The sequence below is a fragment of the Macaca thibetana genome, chromosome 14 (genome assembly GCF_024542745.1).
Source record: "Macaca thibetana thibetana isolate TM-01 chromosome 14, ASM2454274v1, whole genome shotgun sequence".
Classification (NCBI taxonomy): Eukaryota; Metazoa; Chordata; class Mammalia; order Primates; family Cercopithecidae; genus Macaca; species Macaca thibetana.
This window is the reverse complement of record NC_065591.1, coordinates 97,194,891-97,216,564: the sequence shown is the minus strand read 5'-3', so window position 1 is coordinate 97,216,564 and position 21,674 is coordinate 97,194,891.

Sequence of the window (21,674 nt, the reverse complement as noted above, 5' to 3'; positions counted from 1 at the left end):
ATTTCCCCAGAATACTTGTTTCAGATATACACGTGGCATTGCAATATTTTTAAATGTTTATGTTTCTTTATACATTAATGATAAATGTTATTTTCCTCTGTTGACTTTTAAATCTTTCTGTTTTCACTTTTTGCTTGAGTGTTGTGCCTTTGTGTATCAGACAATGAGCACTATGTTGATATTGTCACTTATATGTGTAGGTATTTTGCCTTAGCTTTACTTCAACCTAAATAAAAAGAATAAAATAATAATGTAAATAAAAGATCTACATTGTGGCCTCCATCTCCAAACTTTCTACCTTGAGTCATCATTGCATTCATCATGTATGATTTATTATAATTTATAATATTTCCTACATAATTATTCATCTTTTGAAAATACTATTTGTTTTATGTATTATTCAAAGTTTCTATTCTTAATCAAATTTTCATGAATTTCTTAAAAATAGCAATGATTCATTGGATAAAAAAATAAAAAATAATAATCTCATGATAAGCCAGAGCTGAGAGTGATCCAAGCTTTGAGAAGGGACAAGGTCCAGTGAAGGCGGAATGAAGGTTTGATTAGGCTTTCCAGTGGGAGTTATTTCTCCAAAAAGCTATATTTGAGATAAACCAAAGGTTTAAAATATAAGCTGTTTCATTTTCATAAATAGTTACTTCAGTCCTAAATAGGGAAAATTAATATTTCTCTCAAGAAGGTGTCAGAAAAGAGATTTAGACAACAAGTTATTACAAATTGATAATAATATTCTTCTGTTCATCTTAATACTAATTTAAGATTCAAAAGTACCTGTAGATTTGGAAAAAAGTATTCTCCATAAAATAAATTCAGGTAAATATTTATAAGCCTGTATCATTTATCTAATGTAAGAGTAATGTGTATAAAATATCAATTTAACATGTATCTCCTTACTGGTTTTACATTTATTTTGTTTCTTGAAAAATAGGTGAATTAGGAAGGGTTTTATTGTACATTTATGTTGAATAAAATATGTACAATGCAGTTTTACTGACTAAAAGTTACTAAGAAAATTAGATGGTTTAAATTAACATCATTTTTTCTCATTAAATTTTATTTTAAAAATGGAAGATAGTAATTATTACTTTATCTGGAAATTTCTTTCATTAGAAACTGAACCCAATTTAAGAGTTTTGGATATTTCTTTAATATTTAAATAGGAACTCTCATAGCCAACACTGTAATTGTGTCTCTTTTTAAAATAATAATTTAAATTTTTATGGGTACATAGTAGGTGTATATTTATGGAATACATGAGATATTTTGATACAGGCCAAAAATGTGTATTAATCACATCAGGGTAAATGGGGCATCCATCACCTTAAGCATTTATTCTTTCTTTCTGTTACAAACATTTCAATTGTACTCTTTTACTTATTTTAAAATGTAGAGTAAATTATTGTTGCCTGCAGTCACCCTGTTGTATTATCAAATACTAGATCTTATTCATTCTATCTAACTATATTTTCATACCAATTACCCCTCCCCAACCCCGCTACGCTGCCAAGCCTCTCTTTTCTGAGAATCATGAGCCATAGATCTCAGGGGTGGTTGACTTGATCCAATACTTCAGGCTTATACTTGCTCAAAAGATTCCTGTGATTCAATCTCTTCAGAATCTCTGTTTTTCTCTTTCTTTCTCTCTGTCTCTGTCTTTGCCTCTCTCTCTCTCTTTCTCTCTCTCTCTCTCTCTCTCTCTCACACACACACACACACACACACACACACACACACACACACAGAGAAAGAGAGAGGAAGAGAAGAGAGAGAGAGAGAGAAACACAGTTATTACTGTGTCCCGACATAGTACCTCCATCACAGGGAAGGCAGGCAACTTCTGATACCTTGATTAAATGGTCATCTTCATTTTTTCCCCCAAGCTTTGCAATGAAAAACTATAACATGTAACCAAATTGGATAATTAGACAAAACAGAGACCTTAGTTCATATAAACAATAAATGCCTAGTTATTCATTTGGGTGGATTAGATTGAAGTTCAAATTTAATCATTTTAAAGTATTATTACTAATGACTATTTGCAAGCACATCTCTATATAGGTAATCCTTGTATATAAGTATCTGAAATTATTATTTTATGCTAGGCAATGCACTAAGCATGTTGCATTCATTGTTTCATTTAAACCTAATAACAAACTTCCAAGATGGCATGGTCATGTTCATTTTACCAAGGAGAAAGTGGAATCTCAGAGCAAGTCAATACCTGTGCATAGTTGAAATATCACAGAGCAAGTGTCTACATCAAAGGCAGCCTGGCTCCAAAATCCATGGTATTACTTCTATACCATAATGTAATTGGTAAGATTTAAATGGTCTATTGTCATACTCTTTGGCATTCCATTTTTTCCCATTTATTCACAAAAAATACTAAATTCTTCCAACATGTATGTTATTAAGGAAGAATAAAGGGTGTAATGATCACAAAACAAATGGAACCTGTTTACATTTGGAACCGGTACTCTCAATAAAAATCTTTATTAAGAAATTAATAATATTAAAGATATCCCATGTGATGGGTTTGACAGATGAAGGATAGGGAACAGCATTCTGGGCAGAAGGATCAGCATCGTAGCAGGCTGTGTTCTGAGGTCATGTCTGGACCACATTGTGCAAGAAGACAGCAGGAGCTATGCAATGTAGAGCCTTGTGGGCTTTGTTAAGAACTCTACTTTTTATCTCTCTTCTTCTGTTCCTTTCCAGATCTTGATGAGGTATATTCTACTTCATAAGATATTTATGCCCTCTCACACCTATATTAATATCTCCTTTCTTTGATTCTTTGTGCATATATTATCATATGCTGCTAACAAAAGTATTTGCATGTGTGACATTATAACTCCTTAAGAGCAGAAATAAAGGTACATACTCCTTATCACATAGATGAGTAAATACCCACTAAATTTAAAGGTATACTTAAATTTTGTGGTAGACCCTCCCATAATGGGAGAAATAAATACAGTTAATAGTAATGCTTTTTACTAGAAATGAAATATCATTTATATGAAATCAGTGGCTGAGGCTCCATTAGCATATCAAAATGTCTGAAGTGAAAATATGTGGAATAAGTAATATTAAATGCTATGTAAATGTAAGACATTATATTAAGGATACAGCTAAAGATACATTTTTATGGAATAATGAGAGTTAATAAAAGACACCAGTATCACATTCTTTTGAAATCAACGTGCAAAGAGAATATGCTTCAATAAAATCACATTCATGCTGTAAAGACTGAGAAATACACAGAATTTTAGATCTTCCTTTATATGAAAACAACTCTCAGAAGAGCAAAGATACTAATAAGTGACTTGGGTCAAACTTAGGAGGTTTGTCTTCACAAAAATGATTTCTAATACATAGAGAAAATCATGGCTCTCAAAGCTTTTCACGGAGAGGGAAATAAGAGAAAATAAAGTTTTTGGATCCTTTTGTTTTTCTGCCTAATTTTGTTTAATGACAGGTAAGTTGACCAAGAAAAAACCTCCCAATTTGAAACCTGTAATAAAAAATATTAATGGAAATTATAGTAGTGCTTTTCCTTCCTACAAATTATACTAGCTATTTTGTATTTCCTAGTTCCACTGAAAACAAACTCACTAGAGGAAATTAGAAAATAATTTATCATATTTTTGCTCCTGAATCTATGAATCCTTAAACAAGGACTCTCTTTTCGCTCTTTTCTAAGTAAGCAGAAGTCTTTTGACTACAGCTGGTTTATAAAAGCTTATTTAATAACTTGAAAAATGTACTAACTGGCAATTATGTAGTCACTGTAATTCTGAGTGTATGATTTCTTTTCAGTTAATTTAGTAAATATATAAGCATATTATAAAAAGTATTATGATGCAAAGTTATAATTTATGACGAGCCAGAAGATTCTATCAAATTGGATATAATGGTTTGACACCCTTCCCTTCCCCTCCTAAAATAGTACTGCATTCTAATTTAACAGTATTATTTTCTATAGTTATTTTTGACGGACTTCTAAGTTGAAAGGCATAGAATGAAACATGTTCTTGTTTTTGGTCCTGTCATAATTCTGAAATGCTATAAAAATATAAAATGAGCAAGACATTGCCAATTATTTAAAATTAAATTCATTATTTAACTGAGAGGTAATTTTTTGGCAGGTATCATTTCCCAAAGTTGGAAAGTGGGGGTTCCTCTTCCCAGGTTTCTGTAATCACTTCCTTACAAGTAAGCCTTCCCCAAGCTCAACCTCCATTGTGCTAGTGGTGAATAAAACTTTATTTCACTTCATATAAATATTTTTCTGGCTGTCTGAATTATCATTCTGCAAGATGGCTTAAATCTAGTGCTTATGATGACTTGACTGTTTCACTGTTGTGATAGTAATATCAGGTCTCTGTCAAACTCAATTAAATGTGTATGACATTCATTCAACATCACTGATTGAGCATCTTCTATGTATAGGGACTGTATTAATCACTGTGGGTAAAACATGGCTCTGTCATCTCAAAACTTATGACTTGCTAGGAAGCAGAGACAAATATATCAAGGCACACAGGACAACGGCAGATGCTATGGAAAAGAAAGATAAGAAAGATAAAGGTGCAATGAGAGCAGAAAAGAAGGGCATTTAAATTAGAATGGAATAGCCAGGAACACGTCTCAGAAGTAATTATTGAGTTTTACCATGTCTAAAGAAATATAATTTGTTTCAATGAGGGCATGATGAGAGGTTACCACTTTAAGTAGAACATACAGTTTGTCTTCTATTAGCGTAGCCAATTAAGAATTGATGGATGGAATATATTTTGAATATATTTTGAATATATTTTAATCTATGTGGTAAAAAGTATTATTATAAGCTACTCCACTGAATATTTTAAATTCTTGAGTCAAAATAAATATGTAGCTGGAGATCACATGGCCATTGTCTGGGAGTCGAACTGGCACTAACACTGAGACTTTTACTACTGTTCTTGAGCTGACTTTAGCTTCTATTAGAGACTCAGCAAGCAAAGTGAATTGACATGGACCCTACAAGATAAGGCTGGAAGTGCCATAAATCATACTTATCTTTTCTGACCATATCCATTGTTCTTCCCTAGATCTTGGTCATTTTCTATAGTCTGTTTTCAGGAGGTGAGCTTGAAAGATTAATTGTCTGAGGCAGAGAGACATAAGGAGAGACGGCAAATGCTGCTTAAAGACAGGATTAAATAACTGCAGAGCTCTCCTTTTGCTTCACGGAATACAAATGCCATTCATCTTTACATTTAATACATTCACTCATCAAACATTTATGGAATATCTACTATGTGGTAAAATTCTCTGCTGGGATGAATCAGACTTTATACGTCAATGAAACTCATGGCTTAGCAAAGAGACTGACCTTATGCACATAAATGAGTGGAATAGACTGGAATTGGCCTATTGATTAATGCATGCACAGGCTAGATGAGTAGAAGGGCACAAAAAAGACCTGGCTTCCAGCAGGAAATGATGACTGACCTGCTTCTAGAAAAGCTAGAAAATAAGTGTTCAACAGACTAATGAGGACATTTCAGGCAGTGGCAAAGCATGAGGTGTGTGGCAGACTTGGTTACAGGGTTTGTATAGGAGTTGGGTGGGGTTGCACAAAAAGAGCTAGTAGTAGCAACAGAGTCTAGAAAGGCATAAGGAGGCTGACATCACACTTAGAGAAGAGCTTAGTCTTATTATAGAAGATGAAAGGGAGCATTAAAATGATAACAGCTTGTCTGAATATAACTTTGTATATGAATATCCATGGTGTGATTATTTGCAACAGTAAAAAGGTAGAAACAACCCAAATGTCCATCAGTTAATTAATGGATAAACAAAATGTGATGTGTGCATGCAACAAAACATGGTGTGTGCACCGTGGGTGTGTGTGCACATGCACACATACACATATGCATAGTGGAATATTTCTGTCACAAAAATATGGATGAAGAATGAAAGGAGTAGGCTAAGGGAAAGAAGCCAAATTCAATGGCCACATACTGTATGATTTCATTTATCTAAAAATCTAAAGTATACAAAGCAGATTGGTAGTTACCAGTGACTGAGAGAAGAAAGAACAATAAGTTCCTGCGTAATGAGTACATAGTTTATTTTGGGATGAGGATGTTCTTGAAGTAGGTATTGGTGATGATCGCACAACATTGTAAATGTATTAAATGCCATCAAAGTTTAAATTGTTAAAATGGTAAATGTTATAGGTATTTTATCATAATGGAAAAAATACATACATTAGCAGCTTAAAACTAGGGAAGATGGCAGGAGCAGTGGTACCAAAGAACCGCAAAATGACTGATGAACAGTCGCTTTGTTAGAATCTTCACACAGTTGCATGTGCAGGATTTTGGGGGAGATGCCTGATTTGCAAAGCTGACCAGCAAAATGTTTCTAATGGGACCTCTGCCAGAATATGGAGGTCATTTTTTATCCCCTTTGTATTATTTTCCCTTTGCTAGTACAACTATGCAGATACCTCTTTGATTATGGGAGCTGTGTCTGTTATTCTGGCACTAAAGGTAGTGCTAGAATCACAGTAGACATTTAAGAAAGTGACTTCATGATTATGTCAAAACAGGGTTTTAGTGTTAATGTGACCTTAAAATCAATATAGTGTAAACCCCGCCGGGCGCGGTGGCTCAAGCCTGTAATCCCAGCACTTTGGGAGGCCGAGACGGGCGGATCACGAGGTCGGGAGATCGAGACCATCCTGGTTAACACGGTGAAACCCCGTCTCTACTAAAAAATACAAAAAACTAGCCGGGCGAGGTGGCGGGCGCCTGTAGTCCCAGCTACTCGGGAGGCTGAGGCAGGAGAATGGCGTGAACCCGGGAGGCGGAGCTTGCAGTGAGCTGAGATCAGGCCACTGCACTCCAGCCTGGGTGACAGAGCGAGACTCCGTCTCAAAAAAAAAAAATAAAAAAAAATAAAATAAATATATAGTGTAAACCCCTAAGAGGACAATTTCCTTACATGGGCCTTCCTCATTCTCTTAAGGGGCTATTCATTTTCCAATTAAAGTGTGTTTACTTTCCTTTTCAAACTGCTAAACAGTATACGTTTGTAGGTTGCATCATAGTTGGCTTTTTCATCAAGGTGAATACTTTGAATAATAATTTCTCTCATGTCTTCTGTGTCTCTTCCAATTGCAGGAGGATTTATGTATCCTGGGTGAACCATGCTAACCTAATGTTATCAACATATATTAATCTAGTGAGTTCATCAAATACATATTAACCTTGGATTTTAAAATCAGAAAATTAAGACTCAAGGTAATTAAGTGGCATGGCATAAATAATAGAGGTCACAGCCTGCACTAGGACTTGGGACTTCACTTTTGAATTGGCAATGAGAGGCACTCAGTCTAGACCTGACAGAGAATAACCCAGGGTCCTTTATTCCAGTAGGCTGAGGTCTGTAGGCCCATTTTAAGCTTGACCTTGTAGAGTGACTTTAAACTTCACCTAACTCTTCTTCCTCATAATCCTCCTGCCTGTACTGCTAACACTCTAAAGGGAAATTTAGGCCATTCTCTTCTACCTTCCTCAAAAGCCTTATTCTTAGTCTTCTCCTTTGAGTGATCTCAAGCTTTGGGAACAAGTATTCAGAGTATAGGACAATTTAGAACTCATCTTATGGCCTCACTGGATTTTAAGAAATATCTGTGACCTTCGATGTGATGCAGTGCCTTCATGGCATCGGAATGCACAGCACTAATGATCTCACTGATTGTAATGAATAATGCAATCCATGCATTACAGGAATCCATGCATTACAAAAATAATGATCTCATGTATTTCAATGAATTTTTAAATCCCAAACACTTCCTATAAGACTGAGTTGCTATATCTACCATGAAATCCCTCTCACTTTGGACTTATTACACTTTAAATGACCTCATTATTATTATTTTTTGTTACTTTAAGTTCTGGGATACATGTGCAGAACATGCAGGTGTGTTACATAGGTATATGTGTGCCATGGTGGTTTGCTGCACCTATCAACCTGTCACCTAGGTTTTAAGCCCCACATGCATTAGTTATTTGTGCTGATGCTCTCCTTCCCCTTGATTGCCAACCCTGAAAGGCCCTGGTGTGTGTGTTTTCCCCTCCCTGTTTCCATCTGTGTCCATGTGTTCTCATTGTTCAGCTCCCACTTATGAGTGAGAACATGTGGTGTTTGCTTCTCAGTTACTGGGTTAGTTTGCTGAGGATGACGGCTTCCTGCTTCATCCATGTCCCTGCAAAGGACATGATCTTATTATTCCTTTTTATGGCTGCATAGTATTACATGGTGTATATGTACCACATTTTCTTTATCCAGTCTATCATTTATGGACATTTGGGTTGGTTCCATGTCTTTGCTATTGCGAATTAGACATTTAGAAGTTTACATTAAATAACGACTTAAGGGCTAATACAAATTACTTTTCAGACTATCTGAATGGCACATCTGTATTATCATTGGTACATGGTACTCGATCATCTATACATTAACTTTGGTGTTAAATGTGATTAAATCAAATCGACTATTTAGTATCTTTTTAATCATAGGTTCTGGTATTCATAAACCAGTCAAGATTTTAGTCCAACTAGCCTCTGCATTTTATCTATATTCAATTCTATGAATCTTACTGTTTGGTCCCACAATAGCAATAATTTTGCTTCTATTAATAGTTTTAATAGACACAATTTAATGAGCATATACATATATATTTTGTGTACACCACTGTTACATACATTATTTTATTAAATCCTTGAAGCAACACTTTGAGGTAGGTATTTTGCCATTTTTAGAAATAATTTAATAGTATTCGGAAAAATTACCAAGTAAATAAATTCAAAAAAATAGATTTGGAGCCTAGATTTTTCTAACTCCAAAGCCCATTTACTTAACCTTTTTCCATATAAGTATTCTTATGTTTCATATTCTACATAGGTATATTCCATATTTTACATAAGTATAAAATTATAGAATTAAACAACAATACCATAAAACATTATTTGAATGCTGATTGATGGAGTGCTGCTCTGGCTGCTCACCGATTCCCATATTTTTAGTATTGTGTGTCTTTGTCTATGTCCTGTCCCAGGGGTCAGATAAAGTTTCTCTCCTGAACAGAGTTGTGAGAGTTGACACTTTTATTTTTTCTGTGTACATGACTTGAATCTAGGTAGAGTTTAAGATCCCAAAGGATGAATCACAGCACATCCCAAAGGCCAGGACTCCTCTGTGAATCAGAGAGCAGAGGAAAACATAACTTCAGAGTAAAATGCCACTGCACAGGCCCATCCATCCTCTGCACTAAACTCCACTGGGGGCCAGTGAACTCTCCAGATAGTGGCCAGGCTCTCAATGATCTGAAAATCTGTGAATCTTATGAAGAACTCTTGTAGTCAGGCCTCGTATTCACCCCTGGGAGAAATCCTGTGGTCTGAACTATCTGCTTACTGGACTTCACAGCTGCTAATCCAGCTGCTATTGGTGGAATTCCTTCATTCTTTTCTTCCCTCAGTGACAGCACCCCACTTGGGCAGCCCGCAAAGCCACTCAGCTTTTTCCTCACAGCTTCTCTCTAATCCTTGTGGGAAAGTAATGATCAGCTTCATATCTTACTGTCTGTGCCTATGATCCTCTGCAGAGAGATACGCTGAGGCCTGGCCCTCATCCTGAGTCTTCAAAGCATTGCCCCATGTGATAGCTCCAACTGTCTCTTCTACTTCCTCAGCTAGGGCCTCTGTGTTCAGTCCGCGTCTGTGATTAAACAGCCCTCCATGTTGTTACCACAAACATATGCTTTTCTTTGATTTATACAGTTTGGATTCAATCTAACAAACAGTTCTAGGATCTTGGCCCCTGATCTTTTTCACCTTAGCATGTTGAAAGTCCACTTAAGCAAGAACGTAAATATTTGAATATTTACTTAAGGAAGAGTAGAGATTCCCTACCCTCAATTTAATGAATTCATTAAAGGTGAAATATTCTTATTAGTATAATAATAGTTTTCAATTTCTTTTTCCTAATGCTTTTCTGCAGTATTTGTATCTAATTTTAGAAATGTCATTTTTGTAACTTTAAGGTAATAATTTTGCTTCTGGGCTTATTTTATTCTCATTAGTCTTGAATTTAAAAATTTTATAGTGAATTTTTATTACTTTTCTTAGAAGAAATTACACACAAAACAAGGAACATTTTTGTCATTTGTATTAATTGATCTGGATTTTTTTTTTTCAGATTGAAGGTCTCATTAGAGGGTTAAATCTAAGTAAGAAAACTAAGACAAAGCTCTCTGGGGTATGTGCCACACTTTTCAGTTATAAAACAAAGATGCTTTTAAGATCTCTTTATCATCCCCTGGTCTTCTCAGAATTTTTCAACTGATCTCTGAGTCACTGCTCACAAAAATACCAGGAAATACTATTATCTCTGTAGCAAGTAATTTTTCCCTGACCCCTTTATGATTTTGACTAATTTTCTAACATGAGTAATAATGAGGTAGAAAAGTTCATATTAATTATCTAATCTGAATTCCATTTGATAGGTCTGTTTTTAAAATAATTTTCACACATCACAATAGGAGAAGTCTAAATGGAAATCAAGAAATAAGTTAGGTTTCTATTTTTCACACTTTCAGACTATGATTAATTAATATTGAGATATATTTGTTATTGCATCCCAGTACGTAGATGAAATTATATTCAAAACTGAAATTAGAGCTTTGTGTGACAAGTACCTTTTCATGAGCAATACACTAATATTTATTCTATTTTATTTTTATTTTTCTCAGTGTCTATGAACACATAAATTTACTTTGTAACCCACTAATTGGAACATATTACTTAAGTAATACTCTTATAGTACATTTCTCTTATTTGTCAAGTGAAAGCCCACAGATAATCATAAAGAATTTTAAAATAGTACCTGGTGGCAAGATGGCCGAATAGGAACAGCTCCGGTCTGCAGCTCTGAGTGAGACCAATGCAGAAGGTGGGTAATTTCTGTATTTCCAGCTGAGGTACCCTGTTCATCTCATTGGGACTGGGTAGGCAGTGGGTGCAGCCCACAGAGAGCAAGTAGAAGCAGGGTGGGGCATCGCCTCACCCAGGAAGCACAAGAGGTGGGAGAACTCCCTCCCCTGGCCAAGGGAAGCTGTGAGGAACTATGCCGTGAGGGTCTGTAGTATTCGGCCCAGGTACTGCACTTCTCTCACGGTTTTTGCAATCCACAGACCAGGACATTCCCTCACGTGCCTAAACCACCAGGGCCCTGGGTTTCAAGCACAAAACTGGACAGCTGTTTGGGCAGAGACCAAGCTAGCTGCAGGAGCTGCTTTTTTTCTCTCTCTCTCTTTCTGTGCCGCGGTGGTGACTGGAACGCCAATGAGACAGAACGGCTCTCTCCCCTGGAAACGGGGCTGAAACCAGGGAGCCTAGTGGTCTCGCTCAGTGGGTCCCACTCCCACGGAGCCCATCAAGCTAAGAACCACTGGCTTGAAATTCCCTTGTCAGCTTAGCAATCTGAAGTCCACCTAGGATGATTGAGCTCCGTGAGGGGAGCGGCGTCCGCCATTACTGAGACTTTATTAGGCGCTTTCCCCTGACCCTGTTAAAGAGTGTGCAGAACCCATCGCAGCACAGCAAAGCGGCTGTAGCCAGGTTGCCTCACTAGATTCCTCTTCACTGGGCAGGGCATCTCAGAAAGGCAGTAGCCCCTGTCAGGGTCTTATAAATAAAACTCCCATCTCCCTGGGACACAGCACCTGTGGGAAGGGGTGGCTGTGGGCACAGATTCAGGGGACTTAAACGGTCTTGCCCGTGCCGGCTGTCTCTGAAGAGAGCAGCGGATCCTGACAAGGAGGATTCTCTCAGCACAGCGCTGGAGCTCTGCTAAGGGACAGATCGCCTCCTCAGGTGGGTCCCTGACCCCATGTCTCCTGACTGGGAGACACCTCCCAACAGGAGTTGGGAGACACCTCATACAGGAGAGCTCCAGATGGCATCAGGCTGGTGTTCCTCTGGGATGAAGCTTCCAGAGGAAGGAGAAGGCAGCAATCTTGCTGTTCTGCAACCTCCGCTAGGGATAATCAGGGAAAGGAGTCTGGAGTGGAACTCCAAAAAATTGCAGCAAACCTGCAGAAGAGGAGCCGGATTGTTAGAAGAAAAACTAACAAGCAGAAAGAAATAACATCAACATCAACAAGAAGGACCCCCCCACACAGAAATCCCATCCAAAGGTCATCTGCCTCAAAGATCAATGGTAGATAAATCCTTGAAGATGAGGAAAAACCAATGCAAAAATTCTGAAATTCCGGAAACCAGAATGCCTCTTCTCCTCCAAATGATTGCAACTCCTCTCCAGCAAGGGCATAAAACTGGACAGAGAATGAGTTTGACCAATTGACAGAAGTAGACTTCAGAAAGTGGGTAATAACAAACTCCTCTGAGCTAAAGGAGCATGTTGTAACCCAATGCAGGGAAGCTAAAAACCTTGACAAAAGGTTACAGGAACTGCTAACTGGAATAACCAGTTCAGAGAAGAACATAAATGACCTGACAAAACAGACTTTAAACCAACAAAGATCCAAAAAGACAAAGAAGGGCATTACATGGTGGTAAAGGGATCAATGCAACAAGAAGAGTTAATTATCCTAAATATATATGCACCCAATATAGGAGCACACAGATTCATCAAACAAATTCTTAGAGACCTACAAAGAGACTTAGTCTCCCACACAATAATAGTGGGAGACTTTAACACCCCGCTGTCAATATCAGATCAACAAGAGAGAAAATTAGCAAGGATATTCAGGACTTGGACTAAGCTCTGGACCAAGTGGACCTAACAGATATCTACAGAACTCTCCACCCCAAATCAACAGAATATACATTCTTCTTAGCACCACATAGCACTTACTCTAAAATTGAACACATAGTTGGAAATAAAACACTCCTCAGCAAATGCAAAAAAACCAGAATCATAAAAAACAGCCTCTCAGACCACAGTGCAATCAAATTAGAACTCAGGATTAAGAAACTTACTCAAAACCGCACAACTACATGGAAACTGAACAACCTGCTCCTGAATGACTACTGGGTAAATAACAAATTAAGGCAGAAATAAATAAGTTCTTTGAAACCAATGAGAACAAAGACAGAATGTACACAATGTACCAGAATCTCTGGGACACAATTAAATCAGTGTTTAGAGGGAAATTTATAGCACTAAATGCCCACATCAGAAAGCGGGAAAGATCTAAAATCAACACCCTAACACAACAATTAAAAGAACTATAGAAGCAAGAGCAAACAAATTCAAAAGCTAGCAGAATACAAGAAATAGCTAAGATCAGAGCAGAACTGGAGGAGATAGAGACATGCAAAACTCTTCAAAAAAATCAATGAATCCAGGAGCCAGTTTTTTGAAAAGATTAACAAAATAGTTAAACCACTAGCCAGACTAATAAGAAAGATAAGACAGAAGAATCAAATAGACACAATAAAAAATGATAAAGGGGATATCACCACTGATTCCACAGAAATACAAACCACCATCAGAAAACAGTATAAACACCTCTATGCAAAAAACTAGAAAATCTTGAAGAAATGGGTAAATTCCTAGACATATACACCCTCTGAAGGCTAAACCAGGAAGAAGTTGAATCCCTGAATAGACCAATAACAAGTTCTGAAATTGAGGCAGTAATTAATAGCCTACCAACCAAAAAAGCACAGGACCAGATGGATTCACAGCCAAATTCTACCAGAGGTACAAAGAGGAGCTGGTACCTTTCTTTCTGAAATTATTCCAAACAATAGAAAAAGAAGGACTTCTTCCTAACTCATTTTATGAGGCCAGCATCATCCTGATTCCAAAACCTGGCAGAGACACAACAAAATAATAAAATTTCAGGCTAATATCCCTGATAAACATCAATGCAAAAATCCTCAATAAAATACTCGCAACCGAATCCAGCAACACATCAAAAAGCTTATTCACCATGATCAAGTCAACTTCATCTCTGGGATGCAAGGCTGGTTCAACATGTGCAAATCAATAAATGTAATTTATCACATAAACAGAACCAATGACAAAAACCACATGAATATCTCAATAGATGCAAAAAAGGCCTTCAATAAAATTCAACACCCCTTCATGCTAAAAACTCTCAATAAACTAGGTATTGATAGAACATAACTCAAAATAATAAGAGCTATTTATGATAAACCCATAGGCAATATTATACTGAATGGGGAAAAGCTGGAAGCATTACCTTTGAAAACCAGCACAAGTAAAGGATGCCCTCTCTCACCACTCCTATTTGACACAGTATTGGAAGTTCTGGCCAGAGAAATCAGGCAAGAGAAAGAAATAAAGAGTATTCAAATAGGAAGAGAGGAAGTCAAATTGTCTCTGTTTGCAGATGACATATTTATAAAACCCCATTGTCTCAGCCCCAAAACTCCTTAAGCTAATAAGCAACTTCAGCAAAGTCTCAGGATATGCAATAAATGTGGAAAAATCACAGGCATTCCGATACACCAATGATAGAAAAACAGAGAGCCAAATCATGAGTGAACTCCCATTCACAATTGCTACAAAGGGAATAAGATATCTAGGAATACCACTTACAAGGGACCTGAAGGACCTCTTCAAGAACTACAAACCACTGCTCAAGGAAATAAGATAGGACATAAACAAATAGAAAAACATTTTCTGCTCAAGGATAGGAAGACTCAGCATTGTGAAAATGGCCATACTGCCCAAAGTAATTTATAGATTCAATGCTATTCCCATCAAGCTACCATTGACTTTCATCACAGAACTAGAAAAAAAACTACTTTAAATTTCATATCAACCAGCAAAGAGCCCATATAGCCAAGACAGTCCTAAGCAAAAGAACAAAACTGGAGACATCAGGCTACCTGACTTCAAACTATACTACAAGGCTACAGTAACCAAAACAGAATGGTACTGGTATCAAAAGAGATATATAGACCAATGGAACAGAAAGGAGGGCTCAGAAATAAGACCACACAACTACAAACATGTGATATTCACAAAGCTGACAAAAACAAGCAATGGGGAAAGGATTCCCTATTAAATAAATGTTGTTGGGAAAACTGGCTAGCCATATGCAGAAAACTGAAACTGGACCCCTTCCTTATACCTTATACAAAAATTAACTCAAGATGGATTGAAGACCTAAATGTAAAACCTAAAACCGTAAAAACCCTAGAAGAAAACGTAGGCAATACCATTCAGAACATAGGCATGAGCAAAGCCTTCTTGACTAAAATACCAAAAGCAATTGCAACAAAAGCCAAAACTGACAAATGGGATCAAATGAAACAGAAGAGCTTCTGCACAGCAAAAGAAACTATAATCGGAGTGAGCAGGCAACCTACAGAATAGAAGAAAAAATTTTTCACTCTATCTGACAAAGGTCTAATATCCAGAATCTACAAGGAACTTAAACAAATATGTAAGAAATAAAAACCCAAACCCATCAAAAAGTGGGCAAAGGATATGAACAGACACTTCTCAAAAGAAGACCTTTATGCAGCTAACAAACATATGAAAAAAAAACTCATCATCACTGGTTATTAGAGAAATGCAAATCAAAATCACAATGAGATACCATCTCCTGCCAGTTGGAATGGTGATCATTAAAAAATCTGGAAACAACAGAAGCTGGCAAGGATGCAGAGGAATAGAAATGCTTTTACACTGTTCGTGGGAGTGTAGATTAGATCAACTTATTGTGGAAGACAGTGTGGCAATTCCTCAAGGATCTAGAACTAGAAATACTATTTGACCCAGCAATCCCATTACTGGGTATACCCAAAATATTATAAATCATTCTACTGTAAAGACACATGCACACATATGTTTATTGCAGCACTATTTACAATAGCTAAGACTTGGAACCAACCCAAATGCCCATCAATAATAGACTAGATAAAGAAAATATAGTACATATACACCATGGAATACTATGCAGCCATAAAAAAGAATGAGCTCATGTTGTTTGCAGGGACATGGATGAAGCTGGAAATCATGATCCTCAGCATACTAACACAGGAACAGAAAACCAAACATTGTATGTTCCCACTCATAAGTGGGAGTTGAACAATGAGAACACATGGACACAGGGAAGGGAATATCATACACCAGGGCCTGTCGGGGGTAGGGGGCAAGGGGAGGGAGAGCATTAGGATAAATACCTAATGCATGTGGAGCTTAAAACCTAGATGACTGGTTGATATGTGCAGTAAACCACCATGAAGCATGTATACCTATGTAACAAACTTGCACGTTCAGCACATGTATCCCAGAACTTAAAGTAAAATAAAATAAAGTAAATAAGAGAATTTAAAAATATTCTCTGAATTGACATAACCAGCTAGCATTAGAATATGTATCTTAAAGTGTTTTTTGATTTTCAGGTTGGTAATCCTATCTATTCATTGAATTATTCTTTTAACATCTACAATGATTGGACAGGACGTTTTAAGCAGTGGTGGTTTCAAACTTTCAACAACAAAAATATTTTTCTGGTATTTTAAAAACAAGCAAAAATGATATTAAGTTGTTAAAAAGAATGACTGTAGAAAGAACCTTTAAAAAAGAATTAGTACATCCATTTTTTATAAAATGTTTAGCATTACATTTTTATATATTTTTATTACTATTTTACACTTAAAATAAATTTTATTATGTATAATTGATATATAATTAATACACATAAAGTATATAATTTGATACACTTTAGCTTATGTATACTCCCATGAGATAATTTTGTCCTCACAATGAAGGTAATAACTTTTCCATATCTATCACCCCCAAAGTTTTCTCATGCCACTTGGTAACTGCCTCTCTAGTCCTTCAAAACCCTGTTATCACACACTATCCCTGGGCAACTGCTAATTTAGTTTGTGTCACTATATATTCGGATGCATTTTCTGGAATTTTATGTATGAGAGATTATGAACATGTACTCTTTTTTGAATTCAGTCTCTTCCACTTAGCATATTTATTTTGAGATTTATCCATGTGGTTGCCTAGGTAAATATTCCATTTCTTTTTATTGTGTACTATTCTATTGGAGAGCTATACCATGATGTGCTTATCCATTCGCATGCTTTTTGATGTGCTTATCCATTCACAGCCTTTTGGGCTGTTTTCTCTTCATGAGTTATAAAAATAAGGCTGTAATGGCAATTTGTATAGCTGTGATTATATACCCCATGCTTTTGTTTCTCTTTGTTTAATGTGAAAAGTGCAATGGCTGTGGATCACATGGTCAGTGTATAATTAGTTTTTAAAGAAATTGCTTATTTGTACAATTGTACTTTTTATATTTTACCAGCAGTGTATGAAAATTTTAGTTTCTCAATGTTCTTACCAATAATTTATCCTTTGTCGGATATATGATTTGCAAAATATTTTCTCCTGGTCTGTGGCTTGTCTTTTTTATTTCCTTACCAGTGTCTTCCAAAGAATAGAAATTTTATAAGTTTTGACAAATCTAGTTTATCCTTTCATGGATGATGCTTTTGTTGTGTTTTTTTTTTGTTTGTTTGTTTGTTTGTTTTTTAGACAGAGTCTCGCTCTGTTGCCAAGCTGGAGTGCAGTGGCACCATCTCGGCTCACTGCCACCTCTGCCTCTTGGGTTCAAGCGATTCTCCTGCCTCAGCCCCCCAAATAGCTGGGACTACAGATGTGATGACATAGATCAAATTGAACCATCACGCTCACCTAATTTTTGTATTTTTAGTAGAGGTAGGGTTTGAGCATATTGGCCAGGATGGTCTCTATCTCTTGACCTTGTGATTCACCCACTTCGGCCTCCCAAAGTGCTGGGATTACAGGTGTGAGCCACAACACCCAGCCGCTTTCGGTGTTGTATTTTAATATTCTTTGTTTAATATAAGGTCACAAAGATATTCTTGAATATTTCCTTCTATAATTTTATAATTTACGTTTATAATTTAGGTATATGATCATTTTTAAGTAACCAAGTAACATGAGGGATGAGATTAAAGTTTTTTATATAGATAGGCATACGTATAGATATAGATATTTAATTGTTCAAGCACTGTTTGTTCAAAAGATGCATCTTTCTTCACTGAATTGCCTTTTCATCTTTGTGAAAATGTTTTTTCATATGTGTGAGTCTGTTTCTGGGCTCTCTATTCTGTTACATTGATATATTTATTGATATATACATTGATATATTTATTGATGACATTGTCACACTGTCTTGAAGACTGTAGCTTCTGCTAAATTTTAATGAATTGAGTCTATGGCCATACCACCCTCAACACACCCAATCCCTTCTAAATTTTAATAAAATGTAGTGTTAATCATTCAATACTGTCATTTTTTAAATGGTCTTCAGTTATTCTATGTCATTTACATCTGCTGATGAATCAGTTTGTCAATTTTTACAAAAACCCTGCTGTGCGATTATCGTGATGACATAGATCAAACTGAGGAAAATTGACAACTTAGCAATATTAAAACTTTCTGACCTTCCACTACGGTAATACCTCTTTTTAAGGACTTCTGTTTTTTTTAATCTCAGAAAGTTTTTATAGATTTTAGTATACAGGTCTTTCCCATATTTACCAGATTTATCTCTAAATACTTTAAACATTTTAATGTTATTGAAGATATTATTTTTCTAATTTTACTTTCTGATTGTTCATTCCTGGCACGTAAAATACAATTGATTTTTATATTGACATTTTATCCTGCAAAGTGGCTGAATTTACTTCAGGGTTCCATTGGGTTTACCACATACAGAATCATGCCACTTACAAATTAATATGGTTTTCCTTCTGTCTTTCTAATCTGAATGCTTTCCTGCGTTTTCTGTGTTTTCTTGGCTAGAATATCCTACATTGTGAATAATAGTGACAAGAGAAGACATCTTTGCATTTTTCCTGATCTTACTGAGGAAACATTCAGTATATTATCATTAAATATTATTTCTGATAGCAGGTGGAGGAAGCTTCTTTCTATTCCCAGTTTGTAAGAATTTTCATAAGTATTTGATATTGAATTTTGTCAAACTTGTGTGTCTGTTGAGATAAACATGTTTTCTATACTAATGTGATTATTATATTGATTGATATTCAAATATTTAAGCTATCTTTAATTGATAAATGTTGCTTGGTTATCCTATATTATCTTTTTAGCATATTACTCGATTTAACTTGCTAAAAAGTATCAGTTTCAAGTTGGAACTTTAATTTGGATTTTCTTTTTGGCTTCTGAAGCTGGACATCTTTTTAAATCTTTATTTGCCACTCTTAAGTCCTTTTTAGTGAAATATCCTTGCCCATTTTTAATTGTTGAGTTTATTTATTTATTTTTTAAAAGAAATTTATTTTTCTTGTTGAGTTTGGTGATTCTTCATATTTTTGGAATTGTGCAAGTTCCAGCTTCAATGTTTGTTTTACAATGTTTGTTTTGAAATATATCTTCCCTTTGCCCAGTGTGCTACTGTTTTTTTTTTTTTTTTAATTCTCAATAAGTGTTTTTCACAGAGGAAAAAAATTAATTGTGTTAAAGTCAAATTTATCTTTTTTAATTTTATGAATCACATTTTTCATGTTATGTCTAGGAACTACTTGGATAATGCCAAGTCATAAATATTTTCTTGTTTTTTAACTCTTTTATACTTTTACATCTTACATTTAGACCTATAATCCATATTGACATAATATTTCAAAAAATTTTTATGGATACATAACAGTTGCACATATTCATGAAGTGCATGTGATATTTTAATACATGCATACAATGTGCAATGATCAAATCAGGGTAATCAGGATATGTATCACTTCAAACATTCATTATCGTTTTGTGTTGGGAACATTCCAAATCCACTCTTCTAGTTATTTTGAAATACACAATAAATTATTGTTAACTCTAGTCACCCTTTTGTGCTACTGCACAGTAGATCTTATTGCTTATATCTAACTATATTTTTGTACCCATTAACCAACTGTCTTTATGCCCCAGGCTTTCCTGTCCTTCCTGGCTTCTGGTACCCACCATTCCACTCTCTACCCTAATGAGATCATTTTTTTAAAGCTCCCACATGAGAGTGAGAACATGTGATTATTTGTCTTCCTATGCCTGGCTTATTTCACTTAATGTAATGTCTTCCAGTTCTATGGATGACGTTGCAAATGACAGGATTTCATTTCCTTTTACGGCTGAATAATATTTCATTGTGTATATGTACCACATTTTATATAAATGTTTTCTCCCATTCTACAGGTAATCTCTTCATTTTCTGATTGTGTCCTTGACTGTGCAGAAGTTTTTAAATTAATGTGATCTCTTTTGTCAATTTTTGCTTTGGTTGTGCTTTAGAGAACTTACAAAATATCTTTGCTCAGACTAACACCGTAAAACATTTCCCCAAAGTTTTTGTCTAGGGATTTGCTGGTTTCAGGGCTTATATTCAAATTTTTAACCCATTTTGATTTAATTTTTGTCTATGGTGAGAGATAGGGGTCTAATTTCATTCATCTGCATATGCATATTCAGTTTTCTCAGCACCATTTGCAGAAGAGACTGTCCTTTCCCCATTGGATATTATTGGTGCCTTTGTCAAAAATGAGTTGTCTATAAGTGTATTTATTTCCATGTTCTCTGCTCTGTTCCATTGGTCTATGTGCTTGTTTTTATGGCAGTGCCATGCTATTTTGGTTACTATAGTTTTGTAGTATAATTTGAAGTCAGATAATGTGATATCTCCAGCTTTGATCTTTTCACTCAGGATTACTTTGGCTATTCTGGGTTATTTGTGGTTTAATACAAATTTTAGCATTTATTTTTTATATTTTTGTGAAGAATGTCATTGGTTTTTTAATAATGAAAACATTAAATCTGTAGATTTCTTTGAGTAGTAAAACTATTTTAACAATTACAGATCTTTATTTTAAAAATGTTGATTCTTTATTATGTCTTTTCATTTTTGTGTCCTCTTCAATTTCTTTCATCAATATTTTATAGTTTTCATTGTACAGATCTTACATTTTGAGATATCCTAAGAGCTAATAAACTTCTTAATTGAAGTTTATTCCTAAGTATTGTTTTATTTGTAGCTACCATAAATGAGATTGTTTCCTTGCTTTCTTTTTCATATTGCTCATTGTTAGCCTATGTAAACACTACTGATTTTTGTTGATTTTGTATCTACTTTTGGATTTTATTGAACTCATTTATCAGTTATAATGTGATTTGACCCTGTCTCCCCACCGAAATCTCATCTTGAATTATAGTTCCCATAATTCCCACATGTTGTGGGAGGAACCCAGTGGCAGATAATTGAATCATGGGAGCAATTTCCCTCATACTGTTCTCATGGCAGTGAATACCTCTCATGAGATCTGATGGTTTCATAAGGGGCATCCGCTTTCACTTGGTTTTCATTCTCTTTTTGCCTCTCGCCATGTAAGACATGACTTTTGCCTTCTGCCATGATTGTGATGCCTCCCCAGCCACATGGAACTGTGAGTCCATTAAACCTCTTTTTCTTTATTTTATTTTATTTTATTTTATTTTATTTTATTTTATTTTTTGAGACGGAGTCTTGCTCTGTCGCCCAG